At 40.2% G+C, this 26448-nt stretch overlaps 1 pseudogene across 1 annotated transcript; it reads right to left on the bottom strand.

Moving 5' to 3' along the window:
* Window positions 1–1116: 1116 nt before the first annotated feature.
* On the bottom strand, window positions 1117–4927 carry LOC308430437 (ATP-binding cassette sub-family F member 2-like; annotated as a pseudogene). The gene is made up of 2 exons: window positions 4822–4927; window positions 1117–2939 (listed from the first exon to the last, which is right to left on the bottom strand). The product of its transcript is annotated as an ATP-binding cassette sub-family F member 2-like (transcript).
* Between the last annotated feature and the right edge of the window lie 21521 nt (window positions 4928–26448).

Raw genomic sequence — 26448 nt, 5'->3', positions numbered from 1 at the left:
ATATGAACTTAAGTATTGATATGAAAATCCCCCAAGCTTGCTGCATTGAAATCAGCTCCTTGGTGGCCATTGGGGGTCCCTGTGTCTTGGGCATAACACTACACCTTTTTGAAAAGATCTTTTACTTAGCATTTAAGTTTTATGCCTTAGCTGATCACTTTTCATCAATGAGCAATATTCTACCTTTTGAGAACATCCTAATGTGCTTGCGACTTTATCAATTGAAGAGCATCTTGAGTATTTCTAGTCAAGAACAGTTGTGGATAAAGCTTCTATGAACATTTGAACACATGTTTCTGAATGGACGTTTGGGTGCATACTCAGTTGAAGAGTGAGCCTGTGGTTAGCTCCAAGAAACTGCCAAGCTCTTGTCCCCAAGCGGCTGTGTCACTCTGCATGCTACCAAGAAGGAATGAGATTCCTGAGGCTCCACATGCTTGGGAATTTATCTCTTCTACTAGTGTGGCGTGGTATTTCATTCCTGTTTTATATTCTGAAAGATATAACAAGTGTCCATGTGCAAGAGTAAATTCTCTGCTTTTCTTCATAAATGTAACAATTTTTGCCTCCCTTATTTTGAAAATATGAACGTTTTTGTAAGGTCTGTAGGCTCCTCTCTATTGGCCACTTGGTAGATGACTCACTCATAGATCTACACTATTAAATAATTATTAAAATACCTACCAAGACTAGGCCCTGCCCCAGAGTTCCAAACCAGAAGCAATAAGCAATGGGGTGATGGGCTGGCGGTATTTTTCCAACATCATCAAAACCCATAAAATGAGGCTCTTGAATTCTTCCAGGGCCAGATCAGGGCTTGGACCCTTGGATTAACCCAGGTACTCCTAGCTGCATCTTTCGGGGCAAGGTAACTAGCAAGGGTCTGGAGAGAACAGCCAGCGGAGTCCAAACAGAAGACCTAAAGAAGGAGGGTGGGACATGGACAGGTGCCGTCCAGTTGGAGATATGATGTAGCGAAGGCAGGCTGAGGGGAGAGACCAAGGGCAGCGTTGCAGCAATATGGGAGTGCATCCCCAGGGTCCTGTCCTGAGTGACTGGTCAGGTGTCAGCTGGCAGTCTCCAGGTGGCATTCCTGACCCAAGCCTGGCTGAAGGCTCACACATTGTGGGTCCTCTTAGTGAGCAGGGGCTCCTCATCTACCAGCTTAGACTTGAGGTTCTCCTTGTAGGCTAGAATGTCTCCAGGACACTTGACTGTCTGCTTCTCACAGACCCAAATCTCCTGTACAACCTGCTGGATGAGTCTTAAATCACGGCTAAGACAGGGCATGACATCATGCCATCCTCACCTCATTGATGGCATCTGCCAGAGCATCAATGGTCTCAATGTCCAGGTGATTGGTAGGCACAGAAAGAGCATGTGAGGGTTCTGACAGGCCAGCCAGGCCAGATACACTCAGCACTCCTGCCCATCAGAAAGGTTCTGGATTAGGCTCACCTGCTGTTTACCAGTGAGGCCATATCACCCAATGATCTTCCTCATCTCCTCCTTCTCCTTGATCTCTGTGTAGCACTTTACCGTGTACTCCAACAGTGAAAGGTCCAGGTATAGCTGTCCCTGTTAAGTGCTGATGGTAATGCCCTATCTTGACATGAGAATGCTTCCAGATCATTCCATCTGTAGGCAGAAGCTCTCCAGTTAGCAGCTTTAACAGAGTGGACTTCCTTGCTCCATTGGGCCTACCAGAGCCACTCATGTGTCAAGTTCAATGCCAAATTCTAGATTATTATAGATGCAAGGCCCATCTTTTGTATACTTGAAGCTCACATTCTAGACCACAATGACAGGTGGTGGGATCTTACCACACAGTGAAAAATAAAATGACAGTGTCTTGTCACTCACAGCCCTCTCTGTCAGTCCAGATGCCACCATTTTTCTGTAGTGTTTTCTCTCTGCTTTGAGCCTGCCAGGCCAACTTGTTACTGCGATGGCCAAACCCGGCAATGTTCTTCATGTGTCCTCTCTGGTCCTGTTCCCAGTGAAACCTCTTCATCTGGGTCTCCTTCAACTCCAGCCGTGTCTTCACATACTGATCATAATCACTCATGCAATACCTCAGTTTCTTGTGGATGATTTGGTACAGACCAAAGTGCCAGGAATGGGACGCAGGACCAAAACGCTCTTGAAAGTCTTAAGTCCCTCTTCCAGCCACACATCCAGGTCCAGGTGGTTGGTAGGCTCGTCCAGAAGCAGCATGAAGGGCCAAATAAACAGGGCTCTAGCAAGAGCAACTCTCATCCGCCAGCCGCCATTGAAACCTTTCAGCTTCTTGCGATGCATGGCAGGTGTGAGACCCAATCCGTGGAAGATCTGTGAGACCCTCACCTCAGCTTTGTCAGCATCCAGCTCTTCCAGCCGTTCACAGAGCTCCATGAGCTTCTCACACTCCACGTTCTCATGAGCTAAGCGCTCAGCCTCCCTCTCCAGCATGGCCCGCTCTGTGTCCACCTCCATCACGCACTGCAAGGGTGCTTTTTTCACTAGGAGGCATCCCACAAGTCAGATGGTAGATGTCACTGTGTTCTGGGATGGGCACTTCACGTTTCCCAATAGCAGAGAGCAGCATGGACTTTCCAATTCCATCTAAGCCAACGAGGCCATAGCGCCGGCCTGAGTTTAATTCCTGTTTGGTGTCACTGAGCAGTTCTTGACCATGAAAGGGGAGTGAGAGGTTGATGATGTGGACATCAGTGTGTTGGGGTGAGAAGCCAGGACACCAGTGACAGCCCAAGCAACAGCTTTCTTCATCTCAAAGTCCTTCAGTTCCTTGGTCAGCAAATCCACTTCTGTGGTCTCTCTGCCATTGTCCTTCTCATTTTTCTCTTCTGCCACCTGAGGTTCTGTGACAGCATTTCCCTTTTCATGTCCCTTTCTGGGATGCTGTCGAGCTTGGGCAGCTTCCTCTTGGCTGCCTTCATCTAAGCCAGATCGAAAGGCATGGTGATGAGCCACAGGGGTAGTTACTGTCCTTCCAGGACTGGGGCCTCACCACTTGGCCTCTGTCACAACAGAGCTGCTCCTTGAGCTCCTCCCTGAAATTCTGATCTTAAGTACCTACCCAATACAAATTGTTAGACTTTGAAAAATCTAAAGCCCTACTTCCATTATTTGGCAATGCCTCTCCTTACACCTAACAATCTTCTCTTTCAGACTGTATTGTCTGCAGTCACATCCGACTTTGATTTGTGCTGACATGTTACAATATTTTTGTCTCCTTCACTTTTAAACTGCCTGTGCAGTTCCACCTGGCCTTCTGTGACCACCGCTCATATACTTTCGTCTGTGACACTGCAACTTCCCTTGCTTCTTATATTTCCGTCTTGTTCTGCCTCCCACAGTTTTAACAGAGGATCACATCTTGACCCACCGTTTCATCTCTTTAGTCTGTCAGTAGCATTCATTTTGTTCCTTGAGTTTCCGGTGTGTAGTGATGGATAAGACGTGAACCCACTGTGCCAATCTACAGGAAGGCACGGGTCCTCGCAGAGAACATTCTGTCTCTCCCTCTCATCATTTGTAACACTGCTGTTGTTTGCTTTACTAACCCATGTCTTACAGTGGCCTAAGCCAGTGTTACTGTTACTGTGTTGAATTAAAAATCCTATTGCAGCAAAACTTTGAATATACTTTATCTTAAAGCAATATTAAGACATATTTGGCAAAATTGAGAGAACAATGCATGGACTTTTCATATTCCCGGTGTACACACACATCCATCAATGCCTCCTCTGTAACCAATACATCCAACCCTGAGTGACATGTTTATTATGATGAATAGTGCTATACTGACCCATCATTATCAGAGAAATGTTTATAATTTACATCAAGGCTCATTCTTTGTGCTGTGCATTCTGTAAACCAGGCTGGCCATGATTTGCAGCGATCTGGCCTTGGTCTCTGGAGAGATGGATTTCATGCACCACTTGACAGCAAAATGTCCAGTTTAAAGTTGGTCTGAGTTCCTGACATCCCATTAGTGTTGGTTCTCAGTCTTGTTCTATATCCCCTGTTCCTGTGTTTATAGATGAAAGGGATCTCATCAGTTCCTCATCAATCCCCCTGGGCAGAGATGATGCTGGTGAGTCACTTCCTTAGGAAGTCAGGTTCTAGACACAGAAAGAAATTTTCCTCTAATCTTTAATGTGAGAACCTGGTGAGGCTTCTCCAGGAAAATCCACTAAATGATTACAGGAGTGCTTCAGACAAAGGCATCTAGAAGTTTTAATTCCCACACAGGTCCATCCCCAGTCTCTAGAAGGTTCTTCAAAATGGTGCCAAGTGTTTTCTCTCACTCCAGCACAAGTGGTTTCCACTTCAAGGAAGTTGCTCTGGGCTGTGACTGAATATGTTTGTAAGTATCTCCCGATTTTAGGGTAGTAATTGGCCCTATACCTCCAGTTCTTTGGTGTATTTAAAGGAAATCATTGAGTTTTCATTGCTTCAATGATTTTCTTCTTGTATGTGTGGGAGTGAAACTTTCTCAGTTCCAAGCTTTGCATAGCAGAGAATTTTTTAAAGTGTTGTTAACGTGTGCGTTTATGTGATTATCATTAAATTATTTTCAGAAACTTAACTGATGAGTCTATATAATTAGTTCTACAGCGTTTTTATCCCGGAAGTATAGGCACGTACTTCAGTTATTTCCAGTTCTTTTAGAAACTCTCCCCCCTGTGCAGGGCCTGAGCATTGCCTTTGTTGATAATTCTAACAAAGCTTCCTTTTGCCTCTTAAGCGTGATCTGCAAAAGCCAAAGAGCAGAATTATAGGTTTGTGCATACACGTTTGAGATTTAAGGAATACCCTGTTCCTGTGTGACATTTTTGATAATATCACCCCCATCAAGTTTTTCATGAGCTTCATATTCAAAGGATTTAAGAATGATGGAATAGATGATACTTGAGGTCATCTTCAACACAAACATCCCATTAACCCAGCCACACCATTTGCTCTCTTAATCCAGCTTTTGTATTCTAAATGTTGTGATGCTTGGCCTTTCTTAATGATCCTCTCTTTTATAAATAGAGACTTGCATTGTATTTCAGGCTACATTGAATTCACCATATACACCAGTCTCATCTCTTTCTGTTCCATCCATCCACATTCTGGGATTACAAATCAAACCATGACCAACTCTAGGAGTTTGGAATACTTGCAGTTCTTTCTCTGGTCATAGTTCCGTCAGCTGTTCTGAATTTACATTCACCTTTAAACTCCAGTGTGAGCATTCTATATCTTTGGTGTGATAATATCTTAGAATCGATTGAAGGTTTGGAATCATAAATGTTCAACATGCCTATATAAACTAAAAAGGTGAGAGGGGGAGGGAAGTAGGGAGAGAGAGAGAGAGAGAGAGAGAGAGAGAGAGAGAGAGAGAGAGAGAGATTAATTTGAACATCTGCATTTCACCATGAATCTCAAAATTCTTTTGTTGGTTAGTTTTTTAGTATCTTACTTTCAGATTTAGCTGCAGTAATTAGTAATGTTTTTGTTATATTTCAGACTTAGGTCTGCACAAGCACTCATAAGAGTTTAATTTCACATTACCTAGATTCGAAGACTAGACAAGTACTGGTTTCCTGAAGCTAAAGCTTGAGATATTGCACATCTAGCTAACTGTGAAAGGTAAATCTTGTAGCTCTGTGGTCTTCGACCTTCCCAATACTACAACACTTTAATATAGTTCCTATGCTGTGGTGACCCCAACCATAAGATTGTTATTGTTACTTCATAACTGTAATTTGCTACTGTTATAAATTGTAATGTAAATATCTGATATGAAGAATATCTGATATGTGATCCCCAAAAGGGTTGTGACACTGGTTGAGAACCCCAGAAGGAGCAGAAGATGGGGTTGTGCTTAACATATTAGAATGTATGTACATGTAGAATAAATGTGACAACATTCTTTTTGCCTAAACTGATCCCAAAGAGCTAGACTCAATTTAGATGCTCTTAACATTTCAAAGTAGGATTTAAGAAAAAGAAATAGACTCATCAATTCAAAGACCATCTTGAATCAAATTACAGCTTTTCATCTTTTGGAAAGCAAGCAGGTGGATTGACAAACAGAATGACAGTGGAGGCAAATCTGATATGGACCAAGAGGCTAAAAATTCTCTCCTGTCCTGGATCTTGGAACATATTTATTTGGTAGGTTATTATGCACCAGATCAGCATAATTTCGAACTGGCTGTGACTTCAATGTGATTAAAATCCTGTTGTCTTGCTAGTCTTTCTATATATGACCTTTCCTGAAGCCAACTTCACAGCATGGTCCTCACTTGCCCACACACTCACTACTGAGCTGGGTTCTTAGCACATTAGATTAATATTTCATTCTTTTTTCACTCACACATATTAAATATCAATGCATATATTTCCACTACTAGGTAGCTCAGAAAAACTTAACAACTGGAAGAATAAATGAATAAGGGGGGTCTTTAGCTGCAACACTGAAGAGGAACCATTCATTTCTCTGTCTAACAGTGTCTCCACAATTTACTCCCATGCTTCTGTGTGATGTGGCTGGATTCTTCTTCAGCATCTACCACATGCTGGTCCCTGAGTCTCATCCATCTTTCCTATCAAGCCCAGTGAAGGAGACAAACACAGATCTGTATAACTAGACAACACAGACTAAACTGTAAGTGCTAAAGGCTAAGTGACAAGAGATTAAAAACTTGTCATCCGTAGGCATTACAATTGTTCAACTACCTCCTTCAGTCTATTACAGAGACTATCTTCCCAAATGAAGAAATGTATGCCAGCCCTGTCTCCATATTCATAACCCACATGATACATAAAGGTTGAGTGGATAGAAATAATTGACAGTCTACATAGCTCATCATAAATCGTTTTTGGTTATGGTTTTCTATTTTTATTTGCAGGGCATTTTTGAGACATCACAAGAAACTTGCACCTTACCCAGCATAAACACACACACACACACACACACACACACACACACACACACACACACATGCAGGCTTACACATTCTCTATATATGGCTCATGAAGACTTCCTCTGGAACTTTCTGGAGAAAATCTGAACACTCATGATCAGGAATGAAGTTAGAAGAGCTAGCAAAATGGCTTAAGGATTAAGAGCATTTGTTACTCTTTTGGAAGAGCAGGACTTAAAGTTGTCTGTAACTCCAGATCCAGGGGAATCAGATGTTCTACTCTCCATGGGAAACCTAAACACACACACACACATATCATTAATATGGTATACATATAGTATACATAATGGCAGGCAAACCATTATGCACATAAAATAAAAGCAAATGCATCTTAAAGAAAGCTGATAAAGAATAAGACATGTAAAGCACAGAAGACATTATTAGAAATACATGCAAAGTTTTTTTTTTTGTTGTTGTTACAATGGTTATAAGTAGATTCACTTCTGCTTCCAGTGAATGTTATAGTAATTGGCTTCAGGAAAGTTTCCCAAGGTTGTACATCTGGACCTTAAATAACTAGACATTCAGAAAAAAAATTATGAAATCATAGTTTTTAGACCTAGAACAAGAGAGGTGTTATCCAGAGAGGAGAAAAAAAAATCCTGTATAAATTTGGTTTTAGATTTGGTCATTGGAGATGGGCCCAAAACAGAGCCATTTAATTCTGATGGTTGAAGAAACAGATGGTAGAGTGCAAAGAAGTTGTGGTGGCTATAAATGAGGAAAGTCTGTGGTGGATTAAAGGGCTCCATGAAAAGGGGCAGATTCAGGCACATAAAAAGGCTCCCTCTTGAGTCTTTGTCTGAGTAACAACATAAACATGTGTAAGAAGAAAGAGAATGGAGATAGTGGAGGTAGCAGGACCTATGTGAAACATTTCCAAATAAGGAGAAAAGGAAAAAAGTCCAAATTATCCTTCTAAGTACACACACACACACACACACACACACACACACACACGAACATAAATACACACAGAGACACATACACAGACATTCGCACAGGAGTAGGGGTGAGATGCACACATCATCTCAACATAGATGCAATTTGATCGCCATTTCTCAGAATATGAAAAATGTATTATTCCTATGTTTCCTTTCTATGTTTATTTTTGATTGAAAAAAAAAACATACTGCTTTATACAATACATTCTGATCACAGTTTTCCTCCACACAAACCCCAGGCCCTGTCTTTTTCTGTGTCTTTGCAAAGCAAGCAAATAGGTGACAAAGAAAACCCTTAAATAAGTCGAAAAAAAGAAACATAAGAAACATATATACCATAAAAACACAAAATTAGAGACTGACATAAACACAAAACACCAATAAGATTTTTTAAATGCCTTACTTTAAACAAAACAATGTGCAATAAAAAAACTACCAAAAATACCATCAAGTTGGTTTTATGTTGGCCATCCACAGCTGAACATGAGACATGCTGTTTAAATATGGTTAGTACACTCAGTGTGACCCTTTTGGAGAGATTTTTCTTTGAAAATTGGTATCAAATTGTAGATGGCTTTCTAGTTAGGCATGTGAGCCCATGTTCCTTCTCAGCACTGGAAACCCATCTGCCTTTAACCCACACAGGTCCTGTGCATGCTACCTCACTCTGTGGATTTACATATGCACCAGTCCTATTGTATCTGGAAGACACACTTTCCTGTAAGTTAACTATCTGGCTCTTACACTGTTTCTGCCTCCTCTTCTGCAGGGTTCTCTAAGCTCCAGAGGAATTTGATGAAGAGATCCCATTTAAGAATGAGTGTTACAAAAGCTCTTTCTATACATTGTGGTGAGTTACTATCTACTACAAGAGGTAATTTCATTGATGTTGGCTAAGTAAATCCCTGAGCTATAGAGATAATGTGTCATTAGAAGTCAATTTATTGCTATATTCCTTTAGCAAACCAATAACATTTGCTTTTTGCCCCATGCTTGTCTAATGTAAGTTTCACAGTCACGCAAGTAGTGTTAGGTATAGGTTCCATCTTGTAGAGTGGGCCTTAAATCCAGAGAGTGTTTAGTTGCCCCCACAACAGTTGTGCCAGCATCTCTCAGGCAGGTCACTATTGTAGACTGTACAGTCTGTAGCTGGATTGTGTGTTATCCTTCTCCAGTTTTTTGCACAGTACCTTCTAGTACCATGAACACTAGTCAGTAGGGGTAAAGGCTCTACCTAGGCACCAGCTCAACTTCATATTCAGGGAGATAGCTAAATGTTGCCTTCATCAATAGGGCTTTAGCATGTGGTCTTGGAAATAGTCAGAAATGTTTAGAGGTCCCTATATAGTGCCATCGGACAACGACTCAACTATATGTAACTCATTCCTGACACTGGGGGTTTTACTTGGTGAGAAAAGGTGTCTAGTTGAAGCATTATCTGCCCCACATTATTTTGTGATTCCAGTTAGATTTGTTTCATATATGTATGTATTTTGGAATCTTTCTACAACAGTATATTTCCACAGACTCCTCAAATGCTCCATAGAGATGGCTGTCCCTTCCCATATTCCTTTTCATACAATTCTTTATCCACTTAATTCTCCTGTTACAGTCTCTCTCTGCCTCTCCATAACTATATATTCTCTATTCAATTCCCTGAGGAATCTTCTTTCTCACCAGTCCCTCACTTAATACCTAATGTCTGTTTTATATGGGTTGTAGCGTGTCTATTAAAGGCTTAAAAGCTAACAACCACATGTAAGAAAAAACATAAAATATTTATATCTTAGGGTATGGGTTACTTCATTCAGAATGAGTTTTTTACTTTCATCTATTTACCTGAAATTTTTATAATTTAATTTTTTAAGAGCAGAGTAGCATTTTATTGCATAAATGTAACTACATTTCTATTATCCATTCATCAATTAATAGCCTTCTAGGCTGTTTCCAATTGCTGGCTATTATAAACAGAGCAGAAAAAACAAGAGTAAGAAAGTATCTCTGTAGTAGAATATAGTGTCCCTTGGGTATATGCCCCTAGATCTTGGGGTAAATATTTCCCCACTTCCTCAGGAATTGCCACACTATTTTTTTAGTGACCATGTAAGTTTCCATTCTTACCAGCAATGATTAAGTGTTCCTCATTTTTTTTTGCATCCTCACCAGCATGAACTTGCCTTTGTTCTGTTGATATTTGGCCATTCTTATTGGCTCCATTAAAATTCATGGTATTGGTCTTTACTTCTTTTCTTTGTACAGGAACAAAGAGACACATTTGCTACTTTAACAGTCCTAAAGCAGATTCTGAGAATACCTTCAACAGCATGCCCATTTGACCAAGCCAAGCAACCAGAACTTCATTGTTCTTTTTGGTGTAGTTTAGGCAACTATCATTGGGCATTAACGCCGTTATTTTCTTGCTGTCCTTGATAAGCTAGACCCAGACATATTTAGTGATAGTAGAAATGTTTTAATGAGAAACATTGAAAGAAATATGTTTGTCAAAAAAATAGGCAACAATATTAACTGTGTAATTTAAGTTGGATAAGAATTGAAAACTTTGGCTCATAAGGTTCATGAACTTCACCACTATCCATCTAGCTTTATGGGCGTATGCATTTTGTGGGCACATCATTGGTTCTTGGGCATGATTTCTCCTTTTTAAAGGCTGGTGCTGGGCTCCTACTTCTGAGTACCCATATCTGAATTTTAAAGAAAGGGTCATGAACAGTGAATCACACAAACAGGAGGTTTGACACATCTGTTCATGTCTCAGAGTATTTTTTTCTAAAGTTAAAAAAAATACTTTTTAAAGTGTTCTATACAATCCAGATAATGGTCTACAATAACTATACTTCTGGCTTCAAATGAATGAACTTATTAATAATGTATAAAGCAAGAGTAAAAGAACAAATGGTGGATATCAGATAGAAGCATATAACAGATATCAAATATGAGCAAATCAGACATGTATAACATTTGGTCCAGACAACTGGAGTAGTCGTATTGAAAGAACCAACAAGAGTAACACTCTCAAGTTAAAACAAACAAGCACCCACCAGAAATTGACTGGAGAGGTTGAGGCTGTCAGCTGTGATCCTCTGGCCTACCATCCCTAAACAGGTATGGGGTCTATAGCCGTCCTTCCTTCCATTGTTGTCACAGATAGAAAGGTAGGTAAAACAAGGTGAGGGAGGGAGAAAAGGAGGGAGGAATGGATGGATGGTAAATGGATGGATGGATAGAGAGATGGGTGAATGGATGGAAGGATGGATGAGCGGGAAGATAGATATTCTAAATACATAAATAAATCTGCTCAATCCATACAATGTTATTTATGTATACATTATTTTAGGGTTAAACATTTGGTATCCGATAACTTGCTCTTTCTGAGGGAAGGCTATTTTATACTGTGGAATAATTAAGTGTCTATTAGAGATGATTCATCTTTTATCTGGACATTGTATAAAGGCACAATGTTTTTAACACTCTTGGATAATTACTGTTTTCTGTTCTCCTTCTTATAGGAGCAAGGAGCCAGCCTATCCCCAGACAATGTCCTTGGGAATCACTTTGAGACAGGTTTGCATCTGAAATGGAGAGAAGACTACCCAATTCCAGAACCAGCTTCTCACTAAGCTTAGACAGCACATTAAATCAGCATTATATTGTATATTAGTAAGTAAAGTGATGTCTTTAGTTATTAAAATGCTTATTACAAAGACAATGTAAATGAAGAATTTTTAAATTAGATGAATAAAGTCCAATGCTACATTGTACATAGTGGCTTGAATTTGAGACATCCTCACAGACTCATATTCTGAGCATTTGGTCCCCAGAGGGTGCTGCTGCTTGAGAAGTGGGGCCTGGCTTGGTCACTAAGGCTAGGCCTGTGATGGTTGCTAGCCAGGTCTCTACTTCTGGAGGCATCCTGTTGGGCCAAGATGCAAGGAGGCTCTGTCATGCAGTCATGCATCAAATGCTCCACTATATCTTCTATACTCAATGACAGAACACAGTGCCTCTGAAACCATGAGTCTAAACAAGTACTTTCTCCCTTAAGTTGGATGAGATTCTGTCACGTGATGAGAAAAGTAGCCAAGACATGTATATAACAGAGGTCACAGTAACATAAAGAAATGGTGTCTGCGGTAATTCTAGAAGGAAAAGTAAGAGTGCTGTTGAAAGGGTTATGGTAACTTAGAGTTTCTTATTCTCCAAATTCTCTGATTCATAGTTTGAGCTCTTCCTCTCCCTTTTCCTCCCCTCCCCCTCTCTCTGTGTGATCTGCATGTGTGTATGTATGTATGTATGTATGTATGTATGTGTGATATATCTGTGTATGTGTAATGTGTGTATGTGTGACACACAGCAAGCAGTGGGCAGAGTCCAATGTGTTGCTCCCATGTGGACCCCTCCAGTATCCTTTTGTCCTCTTTTCCCTTTCATACCGCATCAGTGTGGGTGCTATCTTGTTAAAACTAAAGGATGGTAAAGGATGGGGTTGCCTAAGTTTATCCTTTCTCTAACCAATGTCATAACAGCATGGCTTAATCTTAACTTTTCAGACCTCTCAAATTGCAGGTTTCTATCTTTCTTTCTTTCATGTCAATCTTACAGAATAGCTCTTTCTTTCCCAATAGATATTAATTAAAAATAAAGCATTATATTTAATCCTTTGCCAAAGGATGTGGAAAGTCTCCTTGTGAGGCTGATGCTAACCCTCAGCTGAAACAAAGTAGGCATAGTTTAAGTACTGCAAGACTGATAAGCTGGCTAACACCCCATTCCTTTCAGGTTCCCAAACCTGTACTCATTCTTACTCAGGGGTGGAATAATAGTTTCTGCTCTTCCTTCTTTTAATTCCATAGAATCACAAACCCTGTGCTGTTCGGTGATTTAGCAAAGTAAGCAATTGCACAAGATACTTCCTGTTTTCCCCTCAGTAGATATGTGGATGAATGGCCTTAGTTTTTTATGCTTTCAAAAAGTTGATTAAACTCCCACTGCTTTGTAGGGTAACTGGCTATTTCCTGCAGCCTCCCTCCGGAACTCTAGCTGGGCAGCAATGTTCCTCGGCTGCCTTTGCTTCCACATAGCCGAAGTGTCTAAGACACATTCCTGCAAACATAAATTTAAAAATAGATGGAAGGGATGCACGGAGGTTTTGTTAAGCATCTATGCAATAGTAACCAGAACACTCCCATGACTCCAGAAAGTGCCCACTCTCAGTCAGTCCCCTCTCAGTGACAGTCTACTCTTGTTCCTATTTCTGAAAATTAGCTCCAACTTTCCTAAATTGTATATGATAGGAATTACTCAGGATTTCCAGCGTTTCCAGTATTCGGCCTTTCAGCTATATGTTTTATAAATGGATTTGTATTTTTGCATGCACACACACTCCATTCTCCATACACCCAAAAGTTTCCATTGATGAGCAGGAAGGTTATGGCCAATGCAGTGATGGGCAGGGATTCGGGAAGTACTCTGGAACAGTTTTCTCACCATTTCTCTTCATTTCTATTACCTGAATACTTAGGAGTGAGCGTTACAGGAACCTAGCATGCCTATCCTGTGAAAGACTCTATCAGCCGCTGACAGAGACAGATGCAGATACCCATAGACAAACATTGGACAGAGGTCAGGGACCCCTAAGGAAGAGTTAGGAGAAGGATTGAAGGAGCTGAAGGGGTTGGCAACTGCATAGGAAAACCAACAGTTTCAAATAATCTGAACCCCTGGGAGCTCCCAGAGACTGAGCCACCAACCAAAGAGCACACATGGGCTGATACGAGGCCCCAGCACATATGTAGCAGAGGTCTGCCTTGTCTGACCTCAGTGGCTGAGGATTGACTAGTCAATGGAGACATGATACCCGAGGGTAGGGGGATACTTCTGGTGGGGAGAACTCCCTCTCAGAAACAAAGGGGAGAGAGGATTGAAGGAAGAACTCTTCAAAGGAGAACCAAGAGAGGGGCAACATTTGATATGTAAATAATTTTTTAATTAAATTTAAAAAATACTTAGGAGTGAAGTTTCTGGGTATTTTTTGTTTAAAAAGATTGTCCACGGAGAACTTCCAATGTGGTTGTCTCATTTTGTGCTGATTTTTATTATTGATTAAGTCTTGCACAACACAAGCTGGCCATTAACTCAAAATTGATCCCTTGGTGCCAGCTTCATGCTGCCATACCCCGCTCCGATTTTTCTCTTTCCTGACAGCATCAGGGGCTCTCTCTTTGCTACCTGCCTTCACCAAGGTGCTGCCTGAATCTTCGTTTTAGCTATTCGGTGGATCTCTAGCGATAAGTCATAGTGGCTTCAATTTGCATTCTCTTTGTGACAGTTACACTGAGCCCACTTTAATATACCTTCCAGTATCTTTCCCTGTAAAATGTTGAAGATTGCTTCCAATTTTATTGGCTTATCTTCACACTTGTGGGGAGGGTTGTTATGCATATGCTGCAATATTTTTCTCAACCTGTATTGTTTCTTGGTCCCCTTACCGGTATCTTCTGATATTCAGCATTTTCTATTTGTTTTGAGTTTTATCATCATCATCCATCTTTCCTCGAAGTCCAGTTGCTATCCCCTGCCCATTCCTCCCTCTAATAGTTTCCCACACCATTTCTCCTCCCCTGTCTCCAAAAGAATGTTCATACACCCCCGTACACTCACACACCCCACAAGACCTCTCAACTTTCACTGGGGCCAGTCCAGGCAGGCCTATGCAGTGTCTGTGTCAGGGGCCTTGGACCAGCCAGTGTATGCTGCCTGGCTGGTGGTTCAGTGTCCGAGAGATCATGAGGGTCCAGGTTTATTAAGACTGCTGATCTTTCCATGGGGTCCCCCTCCTCCTTAAACTCTTCCAGCCTTTCCCCAGTTCAACCACAGAGGTCTCTGACTTTAGACCATTGGCTGGTTGCAAGTATCTGTCTTTGTCTCAGTCAGCTGATTATTGGGCCTCTTGGAGAGCAGCCATGCTAGGCTCCCATCTGTAAGCACACCACAACATCAGTAATAGTGTCAGGCCCTGGAGCTGACCCCTGAGATAGGTCCATATTAGGGCCAGTCAATGGACCTTGTTCCCTCTGTCTCCTCTCCATTTTTGACCCTACAATTCTTCCAGACAGGAACAATCCCAGGACAGAGTGGCTCACTGTGGGATGGCAACTCCATCTTTCTACCTGATGTCCTGTCTTTCTACTGGAGGTAGACTCCTCTTCTCCCTAATGTTGAGCATTTCATACAAGATCCCTCCCTTTTGAGTCTTGAGAGTCTTTCACCTCCTAGGTCTCTGGTACATTCTAGAAGGTCTGGTCTAACTGGCAGTTGGTATGAAGAAAAATGAAAATAGATCTATAGTTGTCACCTTGCACAAAACTCAAGTCCAAGTGGATGAAGAACCTCAACATAAAACCAAATGCACTAAATCTAATAGAAAAGAAATTGGGAAAGAGCCTTGAACTCATGGGCATGGGTGGAAATTTCCTAAATATAACTCTAATGGATCAGGCTCTAAGATCAAGAATTGATAAATGAGGCCTCATGAAACTGAAAAGCTCTGTAAGGCAAAGAACATAGCCAATAGGACAAATCATCAACCCACAGATTAGGAAAAAAACTTTCCTAACTCCATATCTGATAGAGGGTTAATATTCAAATATTCAAAATATAGAACTCAAGAAGCTAACCTCCAAAAAAAAAACCCACCCAATCTAAAAATGGGGTATAAAACTAAACAGAGAATCCATAACAGAAGAATCTCAAATAGCTGAGAAGCACTTAAAGAAATCTTCAAAGTCCTTAGTCATCAGGGAAATGAAAATGAAAATGACCCTGAGATTGATTCTACGTTATACCAATCAGAATGGTTTAGACCAAAAACTCGGGTGACAGCACATGGTGGTGACTTTGTGGAAAAAGTGGAACTCTCTCCCATTGCCACTGGGATAGCAAACTGGTAAAAACCACTCTGAAAACCAATCTGGAGCTTCTTCACATAATTGGAAATAGATGTACCTGAAGACCCAACGATACCACTCCTGGGCATATATCCAAAAGATGCCCTCCTATGCCACAAGGGCAAATGCTCCACTATGTTCATAGAGACTTTATTTGTGATAGTCAGAAGCTGGAAACAACCCATATGCCCTACATGGAAGAATGGATACAAAAAAATGTTGTTCATTTACACAATGCAAACTCCTGGGTTATTAAGAACAAAGTCATTCTGAGTTTTGCAAGCAAATGGATGAAACTAGAAAATATCCTCAGCGAGGTATCTCAGATCCAAAAGGACATGCATGGTATGTACTCACTAATAAGTGGACAGGAGCCAAAAAAAAAAAGCATAGAATACCCAGAACCTAATCCATGGAACTCAAGATTAACAAGCATTTTCCATATTTTTTTTTTTTTGAAAACCAGTTTTTCTAGTTTCTTCTGTTGCTATGGAAATAAAACCATCCTGACCAAAAAAAAAAAAAAAAAACAACTTAAGAGAGAAAAGATTTATTTCATCAAAAAGGTTGCGAAGAACTTAGGGTAGAAACACAAAGCAGGAACCTAAAGTCGTGTTTTTTTGCTATTTCTCTGGTCATGCAACTCACTTCACAGCCAAGCAGTAGAGCAGAATGTATAAAAGATTGTGCCTTGCTGTCTCCTTTGAGGCTCAGCTTACCTAGCTGCCTTATACACTCCAGGACCACTGTCCAGGGGATGGTGCTGCCCACAGTGGGTTGGACCCTTCTGTATCAATTAGCAATCAAGACAATTCTTCACAGTCTGAGGGACCAATCTGATCTTGGCATTCCCTCAGTTGAAACTCCCTTTTCAGGTAATTCTGGGCTGTGTCAAGGTGGTAATTAATGCAAACTAGGGCACCAGAATGTCAGTTTTGACTAAAATTCTTATGTATTACCTAAGAATGTGCCTGCTGAGATACCACGAAGATATTTTCCTTCTTTTTCCTCAAGCTTTACAAGTTCATGTGCAAGATCAAGGCCCAGAGCCTCTCTAGATTTGTTGCACATAGAGTTTGAGAGGTGACTGGAGGATTCTCTTCCCTCTTCTATACTTTTATCCTAGAAAGTAATAAAAAGGTAATCACTGACACTTGGAACCAAGTGATGCCTTGTTGTTGGTAAGTTTGTGGGCTATTCAATTCCATCCCAGGCCTTTCCTTGATGAACCAGTTATGGCACTCACAAATATCCCAGACATTGCCAACTGCCTTCTGAGGTCAAAGTTGCCCCTCATGACAACCAGCTTTCTTCAAATTACAGTTCCAAGAGCATGCTGCCACTGTGGGATTATGGAAAATGCTTTCTATCACTCACTCTTGTGTGTCTCCATCTCTCCTCTGAATTTTCGATACTATTCACATGCCCCATGAAGATTATTTGTATAAATATCATAGTATGCTAGCTTTATAGCAACACAGGTAGTTAAGTATTTGACATTTACAACAATGAAGATCTAATTCTAAAAGCTTTTTTAATGTTAATTTATTGTAGCTATAGATTTCTTGGTATTTCCTATAAACTAAATAATGTTCTTTATAACCAGTGATAAAATTATTTCTTCCCTTCCAACCCACATGCCTTTTCGTCTTGCCTTATTTCATTGAGTAGGAACTGTGGTCAAATACTATGAAGTAAACACCGTTGTTCTGGTTCTTCCCCAGCCCCAGAGAGGAGACACTCAGTATATCAGCAGTATGTATATTTTCTATGGAATTTTTAAAAATGCTTATTATGAAAGAGAATAATTCTTTTTTATTCCCAGACTCCTGGGAAACGGGAATTGGGAATGACAGTGCTTACATGACATTTTCCATCTATTATTCTCCGCACACCTGTTCTAGACAGTGTGTGCTTAAACCTTGCCTTTTTATATATAATCTGATCATTCCTTTCTTTAGAGAATGTGGTCCATTTAAATTTTGCATAACTGTTGACACGGTGGGTCTAAACTGAATCTGATTTCCACTTGTCCACTCTGATCTTTGTGTACTTTCTGTCAGTTAATTTAACTTTGGCATTCCATTTTGTTTTGACAATCATCTTTCCATTTTACGCTCTTAGTATGCACTTCAGGAATGATTATGACATACCATTTAATTATTATGTGTTGTCACACACATTTAAATCTTTATTTCAAATCAGTTACACAGATCCCATGTCTGTAGTCTGCTCCAGTGAGGCAGACGTCTGGCTTCTCCCTGGCTTCAGCCTGCATTCACCACAGTCTAGAACACAGATTAAGGCTCACGGATGGAGTCAGTATGGGCCTCATACTCCAGCCTCCCTTATCACAGGTCACAGTTCTCTCTGCCTCGTCCCTAGAATCTCTCATTTGCATTGTATCCATAGTCTAGTTGCCTGTGTTGCTGGGGTAAATCTAGAACCAGTGCCCCAGTGATGACTAAACACAAAATTCTCCATAGTTTTTCTGTTTTGTTTTGAAGATTATAGCATAATTACATCACTTCTCTCCCTTCCCTCGTTCCAAACTCTCCTATACACCCATAAACTCTCATCATTGCTTTTTAAATTAACAAATCTTGCTAGAATTTGAGCTATTTGAAGAGCCAACCTTTCTAATCATCTCTATCCACACAACCTCTTACATGAGCTTGTGCTCATTATGTGACCCATTTCTTAGGAGAAAAAAAAACAAGATTTTTAGCCCCAAACTTTCATCAAACTCATTAGAAAATTTACATTTTCTCTTACTTTCAGAGTAAAAAAAGGGAGGGGTAAAAAAAATCAAAAGAATGCAGGCACTTTTCTGATTAGAAAAAAAAAATAGACACTGAAGGATCCTGTCTGACCTCCAACTGTCCCCTCTGAGCTGTGCTTGCACTGGGCTTTTCTCTGCTGTCCAGTACACGCTCGTCCCTAAGCACTGCGCTCGAGCACAGAAGAACCAGTTAGCACAGTAAGTGCATCGCTTTTTTTCTTTGAATGATAGCATCTTTTTCTTACATAATTCATTGTTCCCCTCCCTGCTGTTAATAAGAAAAAAAGAAGAAAGGAAGAGTAAAGGGAGGTGAAAAGCTTATGTTTAAAAGAAAACGGCCTCTATGCCATGATAAATTAGCCTTTGGAAGCTCGAGGCCCTCTGAGGTTATTTCATATATTATGTTCCCAGACAACTTTGCTAGGTTCACCTGAAGGGCACAGGGGAGATAATTAGCATGTCTTGGTTCTAGCTCTAGTTTCACCAGCTGGCTGTGAGAACAGTGGAGATTTCATCTAACATCTTCAGTGTCCTGATTGCATCATCTACTAATGATGTGGTTAGATAAATACAGTATTTAACATTTGTTAAATTTTTCCTATGTGTCAGATAACCCACAAAGAACATACATAATGCTGATTAATCATCCCAAGTTTATGATAAAGGTTTTGGTATTAGTCATTATCACATGACATGCTTAAAAAACAGCAGCCTACCATTGTTTTGTGATTCTTAAATTATATTTGTGGGGTGGTGTGTGTGTGTGTGTGTCTCTCTCTGTGTGTGTGTGTGTGTGTGTGTGTGTGTGTGTGTGTGTGTGTGTGTATGTGTGTTATATAACTGTTTCCTCCAAGACTAAAACATTCCATGCTAAAACTGAAGTTCTTTAAGCATGGATGAAAACAACTCAGAATACATGTAGGAAGTTCCTAAAACTGAGCAGATTTACATCTGTGCCAAAGTCGGCAAAAAAAAAAAAAAAAAAAAAAAAAAAAAAAGTGAGAGTCATTCTTAGATAAGCCAAGCTGCCAAGAAGACTCAGAAAGTACCAGCTGCCTGGAAGAAACAGAGACCAGCCAGATGCCTGGAAGAGGTTTAGAACATCTGAGTCACTTGGAAGGAATATTCTCCAACCTGCTGAGCTGCCAAGGGGGCTGTGCAGTGTGCTCCAGGTTTCAGATTTTGTTACCCATGCTGATGTGAGCTTTGATGCTGCTGCTGTCTTTGAAACATTTCTGTTCTGTAAGTGATCCCTCACTTATATTCCTGTAAACTCAGTAAAACTCATTGGTTTTCCAAGTTGGATCTTACTGGTAGCTGTCCTTTGTCTCTTATGAGTGACGTATCTGGGGTAAGTAGATGTGTGTTACATCTTCCCAGAAAAAGTTTTGTCATAAAACAGTGTGTGTGTGTGTGTGTGTGTGTGTGTGTGTGTGTGTGTGTGTGTGTGTAAGATCATGCTACATGCATGCTGCTATTCCTGGAAGCCAGAAAGGGGGATTACATCCTGTGAAACTAGAGTTACAGATAGTTGGGAACTGCCTAATACCAGTGCGGGTTACTGAACCCAGATCCTTTGGAAGAGAAGCAAGTGTTCTTAAGCTACTGAGAAATCTCTATAGCCTCATTGGTTTTGGTTTGTTTGTTTGGTTGGTTGGTTGGTTGGTTGGTTGGTTGGTTGGTTGTTTGGTTGGTTGGTTGGTTGGCTGGTTGGTTTTTTGTGATTACAGCCAAGGCTGTCCTGACTTACTATTTAACCCAAGTTGAACTCAAAATCGTGGCAATTTTTCTGCCTCCGTCTTCTAGGTATAGGAGTTACAGATATGAGATAAAATCTATTGCTTAGTTTGCAAACTGTAATAATCTCTTCAAAATTGTATGTGGAAGACACAGCATTGGGTTTGTACCTGTCTGATTTTATGGGCTATTCTAATAAGCTGCACAACTGCAGGTAAGAATATGACTGGTAGTTTAGATGATAGTGTCCACATAAGTCTTGGGCATTTGAATACATAACTTCCAATTGGTGACTGTTTGGAGGAAATTAGGAGGTATGACCTTGCTAGAGGAAGTTGTCACTGGGGTAAAGGCTGAGGATCCAAGACTCCCCATTTTGAGAATGCTTTTTCTGCTTCTTGTTTGTGAATTGAGATGTCATCTGTCAATTGTTGTTCCAGCAAACTGCTACCTGGTGCCTCTACTCCACCATAATGGTCTCTTAACCCTCTGGAACCATAAGCCCAAATAAACTGCTACTTCAATTTACCTTTGTCTTAGGTGTTTATCACAGCAATAGAAAAGTAACTAAGACAGAGGTTGGTACTAGGAAGTAGGCTATTGCTGTGCCAGGCCTTCCTATGTGGTTTATTGGAGGAATGCAGACTTTGGGACTTTGAATAAGAAAAGTAGGTGAATGATGTATGTAGAGCTTAGTGAGCCTCCTAGTAGCATCTTTGAAGATAGTAGTGCTGCGAACAATGTGCACTGTGGAAACTTAGCTCAAGCGGTTCTAAAAAGGAATAATATTAGCATTTTGGATAGAGACAATTCTTTGAGGTGTTAGTAAAGAATGTGACTACCTTCTGACCTTGTCCTAAGAATGTACCTGGAGCTAAACTGAAGAGTGATGAGCTAATTTCTTTATCAGAGATGTCAAGACAGCCTACTATTGACTCTGTCAGGTAGTTATTAGTAATCATTCTTCAGTGAAAAAATAGAAGAAAGAAATACAAAATGTACAGTTTGGAAAGGAAAAAGACACTGGCAAGATTAATATTAGAGCCTAGTATATAGGGAATCTTTTATAATCAACACTTGTCAATAAAAAAATCTTATGGCCAATGATATGAGGGTGAAACTAGAAGGTGGGACATCCAACAGGAAGAGAGAGAATTATGGGACATAGTCAGGATAGACTAAAGGAAGATTCACCCAGGAATGTTAAGAAGACAGATATATACCAGATAGTAGTTGAACTCAGGTTAGAATAAATGAACAACTCACCCTCAGAAACTTTGCGGAAAGGACATAAGAAGACTAAAAGAGAAAAGAAGTCACATAGCTGAACTCAAGTTAGAATAAAAGAGATAGTAAGTTACGAGCAAGTCAGAGAACAAGCCAAAGCTTATGCATTTATCAATAAATAATTAATCTCAGAATCGTTATGGTTGGAAAATAAGTGGCCAGGAGGAAAAACTTGATTATTTTTTACAGCCTAGGTTAGTGCTGGAAGAGAGGTTGAGGTTGTTAAGGAGAATAGTACTATTAGAAAAGAGCCAAATTAGAATAAAGGTGTTGGACTAAAGGGAAAGATGTCCTCAGGGCAAGATCACAGGAAGATAAGGAATTAACACAAGTAACTGCAGATTTAATGCCCATCCCAGGCTGGCAGCTAACCTGAAGTATCCTCCTGATGGTTCTGGCTTTAGAGTCATTAAAGACATGTTAGCAAAGATAGAGGGATCTTCCTCTGTGATTAGGGACAGCCACTAGGGCCAGGCAGTGGGTGGCAAGGAAGTACCTATATCTATGTCCTGGGAGATCAAGAGGCCATGAAAGGCCGTTTTTTAAACTGTTAACATAAAACTTCAACTGCATTGGAGACCTTAAGATGTTGGGCATGCCAGCGCCCTGTACTATCAACCAAGGAGAGCTGCACACAGCGGTGGAACAAGCCCAGGAGAAAGAAGTATGTTGATTCTGCAAAGCTGGGAGGGTAGGACACTGGGCCTGGGGCTCCAGGACTGAACTTCGCTCCGTGAGTTTCAGTCTTGCTTTGGTCTAGTATTTCCTCACTATGTAGCCGTTGCTTCCTTTTGAAGTAATACTATATATTCTGTGCCATTGTATGTTGGTAGTATGTAATGTTGCAGGTTACAATAAACAGATTGTCTTGGATATCAGAAAAAAAACTTTTAATTGTGGATATTTAAATAATGTTGAGACTGCAAAACTATGAGAACTGTTGAAGTTAGAATCAATGCATTTTGCATTTTTATTGGATAGTTTTTTATATTTCAAATGTTATCCCCTTTCCTGGTTCCCCTCTCTCCCATTCCCCTTGTCCCTGCTTCTATGAGGATACTCCCTCTCCCACCTCAAAACTTGTATTCCGTACACTGGGGAAAGGAGCTTTCACAGGACCAAGGGCTTCTCCTCCTATAGATGCCAGAAAATGGCATCCTCTGCTACCTCTGTGGCTGGAGCCATGGGTTCCCCGTGTGTACTCTTTGGTTTGTGGTTTAGTCCCTGGGAGCTCTGGAGGGATCTGGTTGATTGATATTGTTGTTCTTCCTATGAGGTTGCAAACCCCTTCAGCTCCTTTAGTCCTTTCTCTAATGCCTCCATTTGGGGACCCCGTGTTCAGTCTGGTGGTTACTGCAACCATCTTAATCTATATCAGTAAGGCTCTGGCAGATCCTCTCAGGAGACATCCATATCAGGCTCCTGTCAGCAAGCACTTCTTGGCATCATCAATAGTGACTGAGTTTCGTGGTTGCATATGGGATGGATCCCCAGGTGAGGCAGTCTCTGGGTGGTCTTTCCTAGGTATCTTCTCTACTTTTTGTCCCTGTATTTCTTCCAGTGAGTATTTTGTTTTTCATTCTAAGAAGGATATGGCCTCAAGTCAAGTCTACAGAGGATAAAACAGGTTTGAGTGAAATGTCCCCTATAAATCTTGGAAATTGAATATTTAGTCCTCAGCTGGTAACTCTTTTGGGAGATGCAGCATTTCTGGAGGAAGTGTGTTACTGGTGTCACACTAACACACTCTGTCTCTCTGTGTCTCACTGTGTGTTTGTCTGTGTGTGTGTGTGTGTGTGTGTGTGTGTGAGAGAGAGAGAGAGAGAGAGAGAGAGAGAGAGAGAGAGAGAGAGAGAGAGAGAGAGGGGTGGTGGAGGGAGGGAGAGAGAGAGACATTCATTCACTGTAGCTCTCTGCTTTCTGTTTTTAAATTTGAGATGTAAGATGTTAGCTGTTCTTGCTGCCTCCGCTCTTCTATCATGACTTCTTATCCTTTGGTACTGTAAGCCCCAGAAAAACCCAGACTTCGATAGGTTGCCTTTGTTATAATTTTTAATCACAGAAATAAAATATAATGAAGATATGTACTCTAAAAATTCTTCTCTACACTATTAAGTGTGGCATCTCTGGAAGAAAAGCAAGCTTCCATGCAACCTGGCATGACTTATAGATCCTGCTTCTGCAGATTATAACAGAAGTGTCAGTATGCCAAATTTAGTTCCCAAGCATACAAGTCATCTAACATGACATCCTGCCTCCAAGTTCACACATAGGTGAAGGGTAGTGAATGTTCATAACAGCTTGAATGACATCTGTTTAGTTAAAAAAAAGTTATCATCAATATTTCTTTGTATTCATTTGATGTATTTAAATGCTAAAATACTGTATTATAATCAATACAGTCATTTAAAATTGTGTATGTATGTATCAGCCCATAATAGCCCCAATTTTTGCACAGTCCAGATAGATTTTATTTCCAGTAAAAATTTTAACTAAAGATTGATCCTCATTCATCCATTGGCTAGTGAGTGCCCAGAACTTAGTGAATATTTAGGCATCTTGTTTGTTTAACATTGTGAAAAGATTAGACAAATATAGCAAATATCTATTCTCTTTGATATTCTGGGCAAATGAAACAAATATCCCACCCCAATAGAGTAAATGCATCAAAGATGGCATCTTAAGAAAGGATTGAGGACCACAGAAGTCACCCCACATAAGTTACATTTCAATAAGAGCTGAAGTGTGTTCAGACACTAGCCAGCAAAGAACAGAAAGCAAAGGGTTTCAGAATGAAAACGTTGTTTAAAGTCCCGAATACTATGAAAAAGAATGCAATGCTCACAATGATGAATATAGATATTCAGAAAAGCCACATTATTAGAGTAGTGAGAAATGGGTTGGGAGGTGACAGCAGGTGTCATTCTAAGTGACCTTTTGAATGTATATTTCCAGAAGGAGGATAGTGATCTGGGTAAAACAGCTGGTTCGGTATGAAATGTGATGATGTAGCGAAGTTCTTATAAAGAATGCTTATTTGATTATCAACATCAAGACCTGCAGAAGATTTTTCTCCACACTCTCATCGGGGATAGATTTTCGTTCGTGAGATAAGCTATACTCACTCAAAAGCTAAAAGTGTGTTTTATTATGTAGTCATTCTTAGCTGAGTATTAATATAGATTTATTTTACATATTTGCTAACCATTTGTATTTCTTTTATATTAATCACCTCCATTTTCAATGGGGCAATTAATTTTTTTTCTTGCCAGGTGGGTCATATGTTCTCCTGATTTGTAAACTGAGAGTATTGTTAACATTTATATTTTGTCACTCTGGTTAATGAGGAATCAACCCTGCTTGTTTATTTGATACTAATATAGCTACTTACTTCTTTTTACTGTATTTGCTGATACATATTTATCATATATATTTGTTTCACAAAATTCTTTACCAAATCATAAATTACAGAGCTTCAGCGGAGGAACAGAGAAAGCCTTTACATCACATAGTCAGCATCCTTCAGTACCATGTCTTTTGCCATCCCTACTTTACCTAAGTCTGATCTCAGAGTCCAGCAGGCCACTCAGGACTACATAGGTGGACCCTTAAGACTCTGTCTCAAAAAATAAAAGGCTCAAAATTGCTATTTGTAGATTTTTCTCTCACATTTTCATGTTCATAAATAAAACCTTAAATTACTTTTCTTTTTTTTTTTTCCTCTTAGGGTTTATCATTTCTGTTTGTTTAGAAGGGCTAAGAACTTCAAAATAGCACCGTGTCTTCATCTTGAATGAAAACTGTGGATATTTTCTAACTCAAAGCCTTTGCGAGTCACCCCTAGTAGCCTCTATTAACAAGACTTCCAAAACATAAACTTCTGCCACCGTGGAATGATTCAGGGAACCTGGTCCTGAGCTATAAGAATAGTAGTTCTTATAGCCTTGAATGCCGCAGATTAGTGTGGGCTGTGCTTCTTGCTTCCATGTAAATAAGACACCCATGACCACACCAAGAACAACATAAACAACCTAAACAAACATAGACAACATGTGAGTGATGGATGTACTGAGCCTTGAATCACATGACCCTTCCCACTGTTGTCAAGTAAGACGGTGAACTTCTTGCTCCAGAGTCACCTTGTGATGCATTTATTTATGTGCCAATGATAAAACTATAACTACTCTTTTACAGGTAAAGATACATGGCAACAGAAGAGATTTTTTTTGATTGTGGACAATTAAATTTCTTCAGAATTTTGCTATCCATGATTTCACAACATACTATCATTAAAATGAGCAGAAAACTAATTATTGGACATATTCAAGGCTCTTTGAGCAGAACTCAGAAGAAAATATTTTGACCTTTTCTTCAGATAAAATGTTCATCTCATCCGAAAGTTCTACTTAACTAGGTTTTGAGGCAGAAGCATAGTACTCAACAGCAAAGTGGAGGTGGCCATAATTTCTATCATTTATAGAAATTTATAGAACAACACAGCATAGCATAGTCAGTTCATAAAATACCTTTAGGAGACTCTGACAGACACAACAGTTCCACCTGCCTCCAAAGGGAGGGCCATTTTACACAGGCACAAAGTGGGGAATCGCAGACAGGTCTATTAATAGCCATGCAGGTGGCGCTGATTAAAGGGAAACAGTGGAAGATCATCATTTGGAAGTAATTTCACAAGTACGTGCGTGGGGTTAATCTAGTCTGGAAAGCGCTCTCCAAGAGCAATGCAAACTTTT

This window comes from Micromys minutus (assembly GCF_963924665.1).
Source record: "Micromys minutus genome assembly, chromosome: 15".
NCBI classification, from domain to species: Eukaryota; Metazoa; Chordata; class Mammalia; order Rodentia; family Muridae; genus Micromys; species Micromys minutus.
The sequence above is the reverse complement of the archived record's forward strand: the minus strand, read 5'-3'. Positions and strand labels throughout refer to the sequence as shown.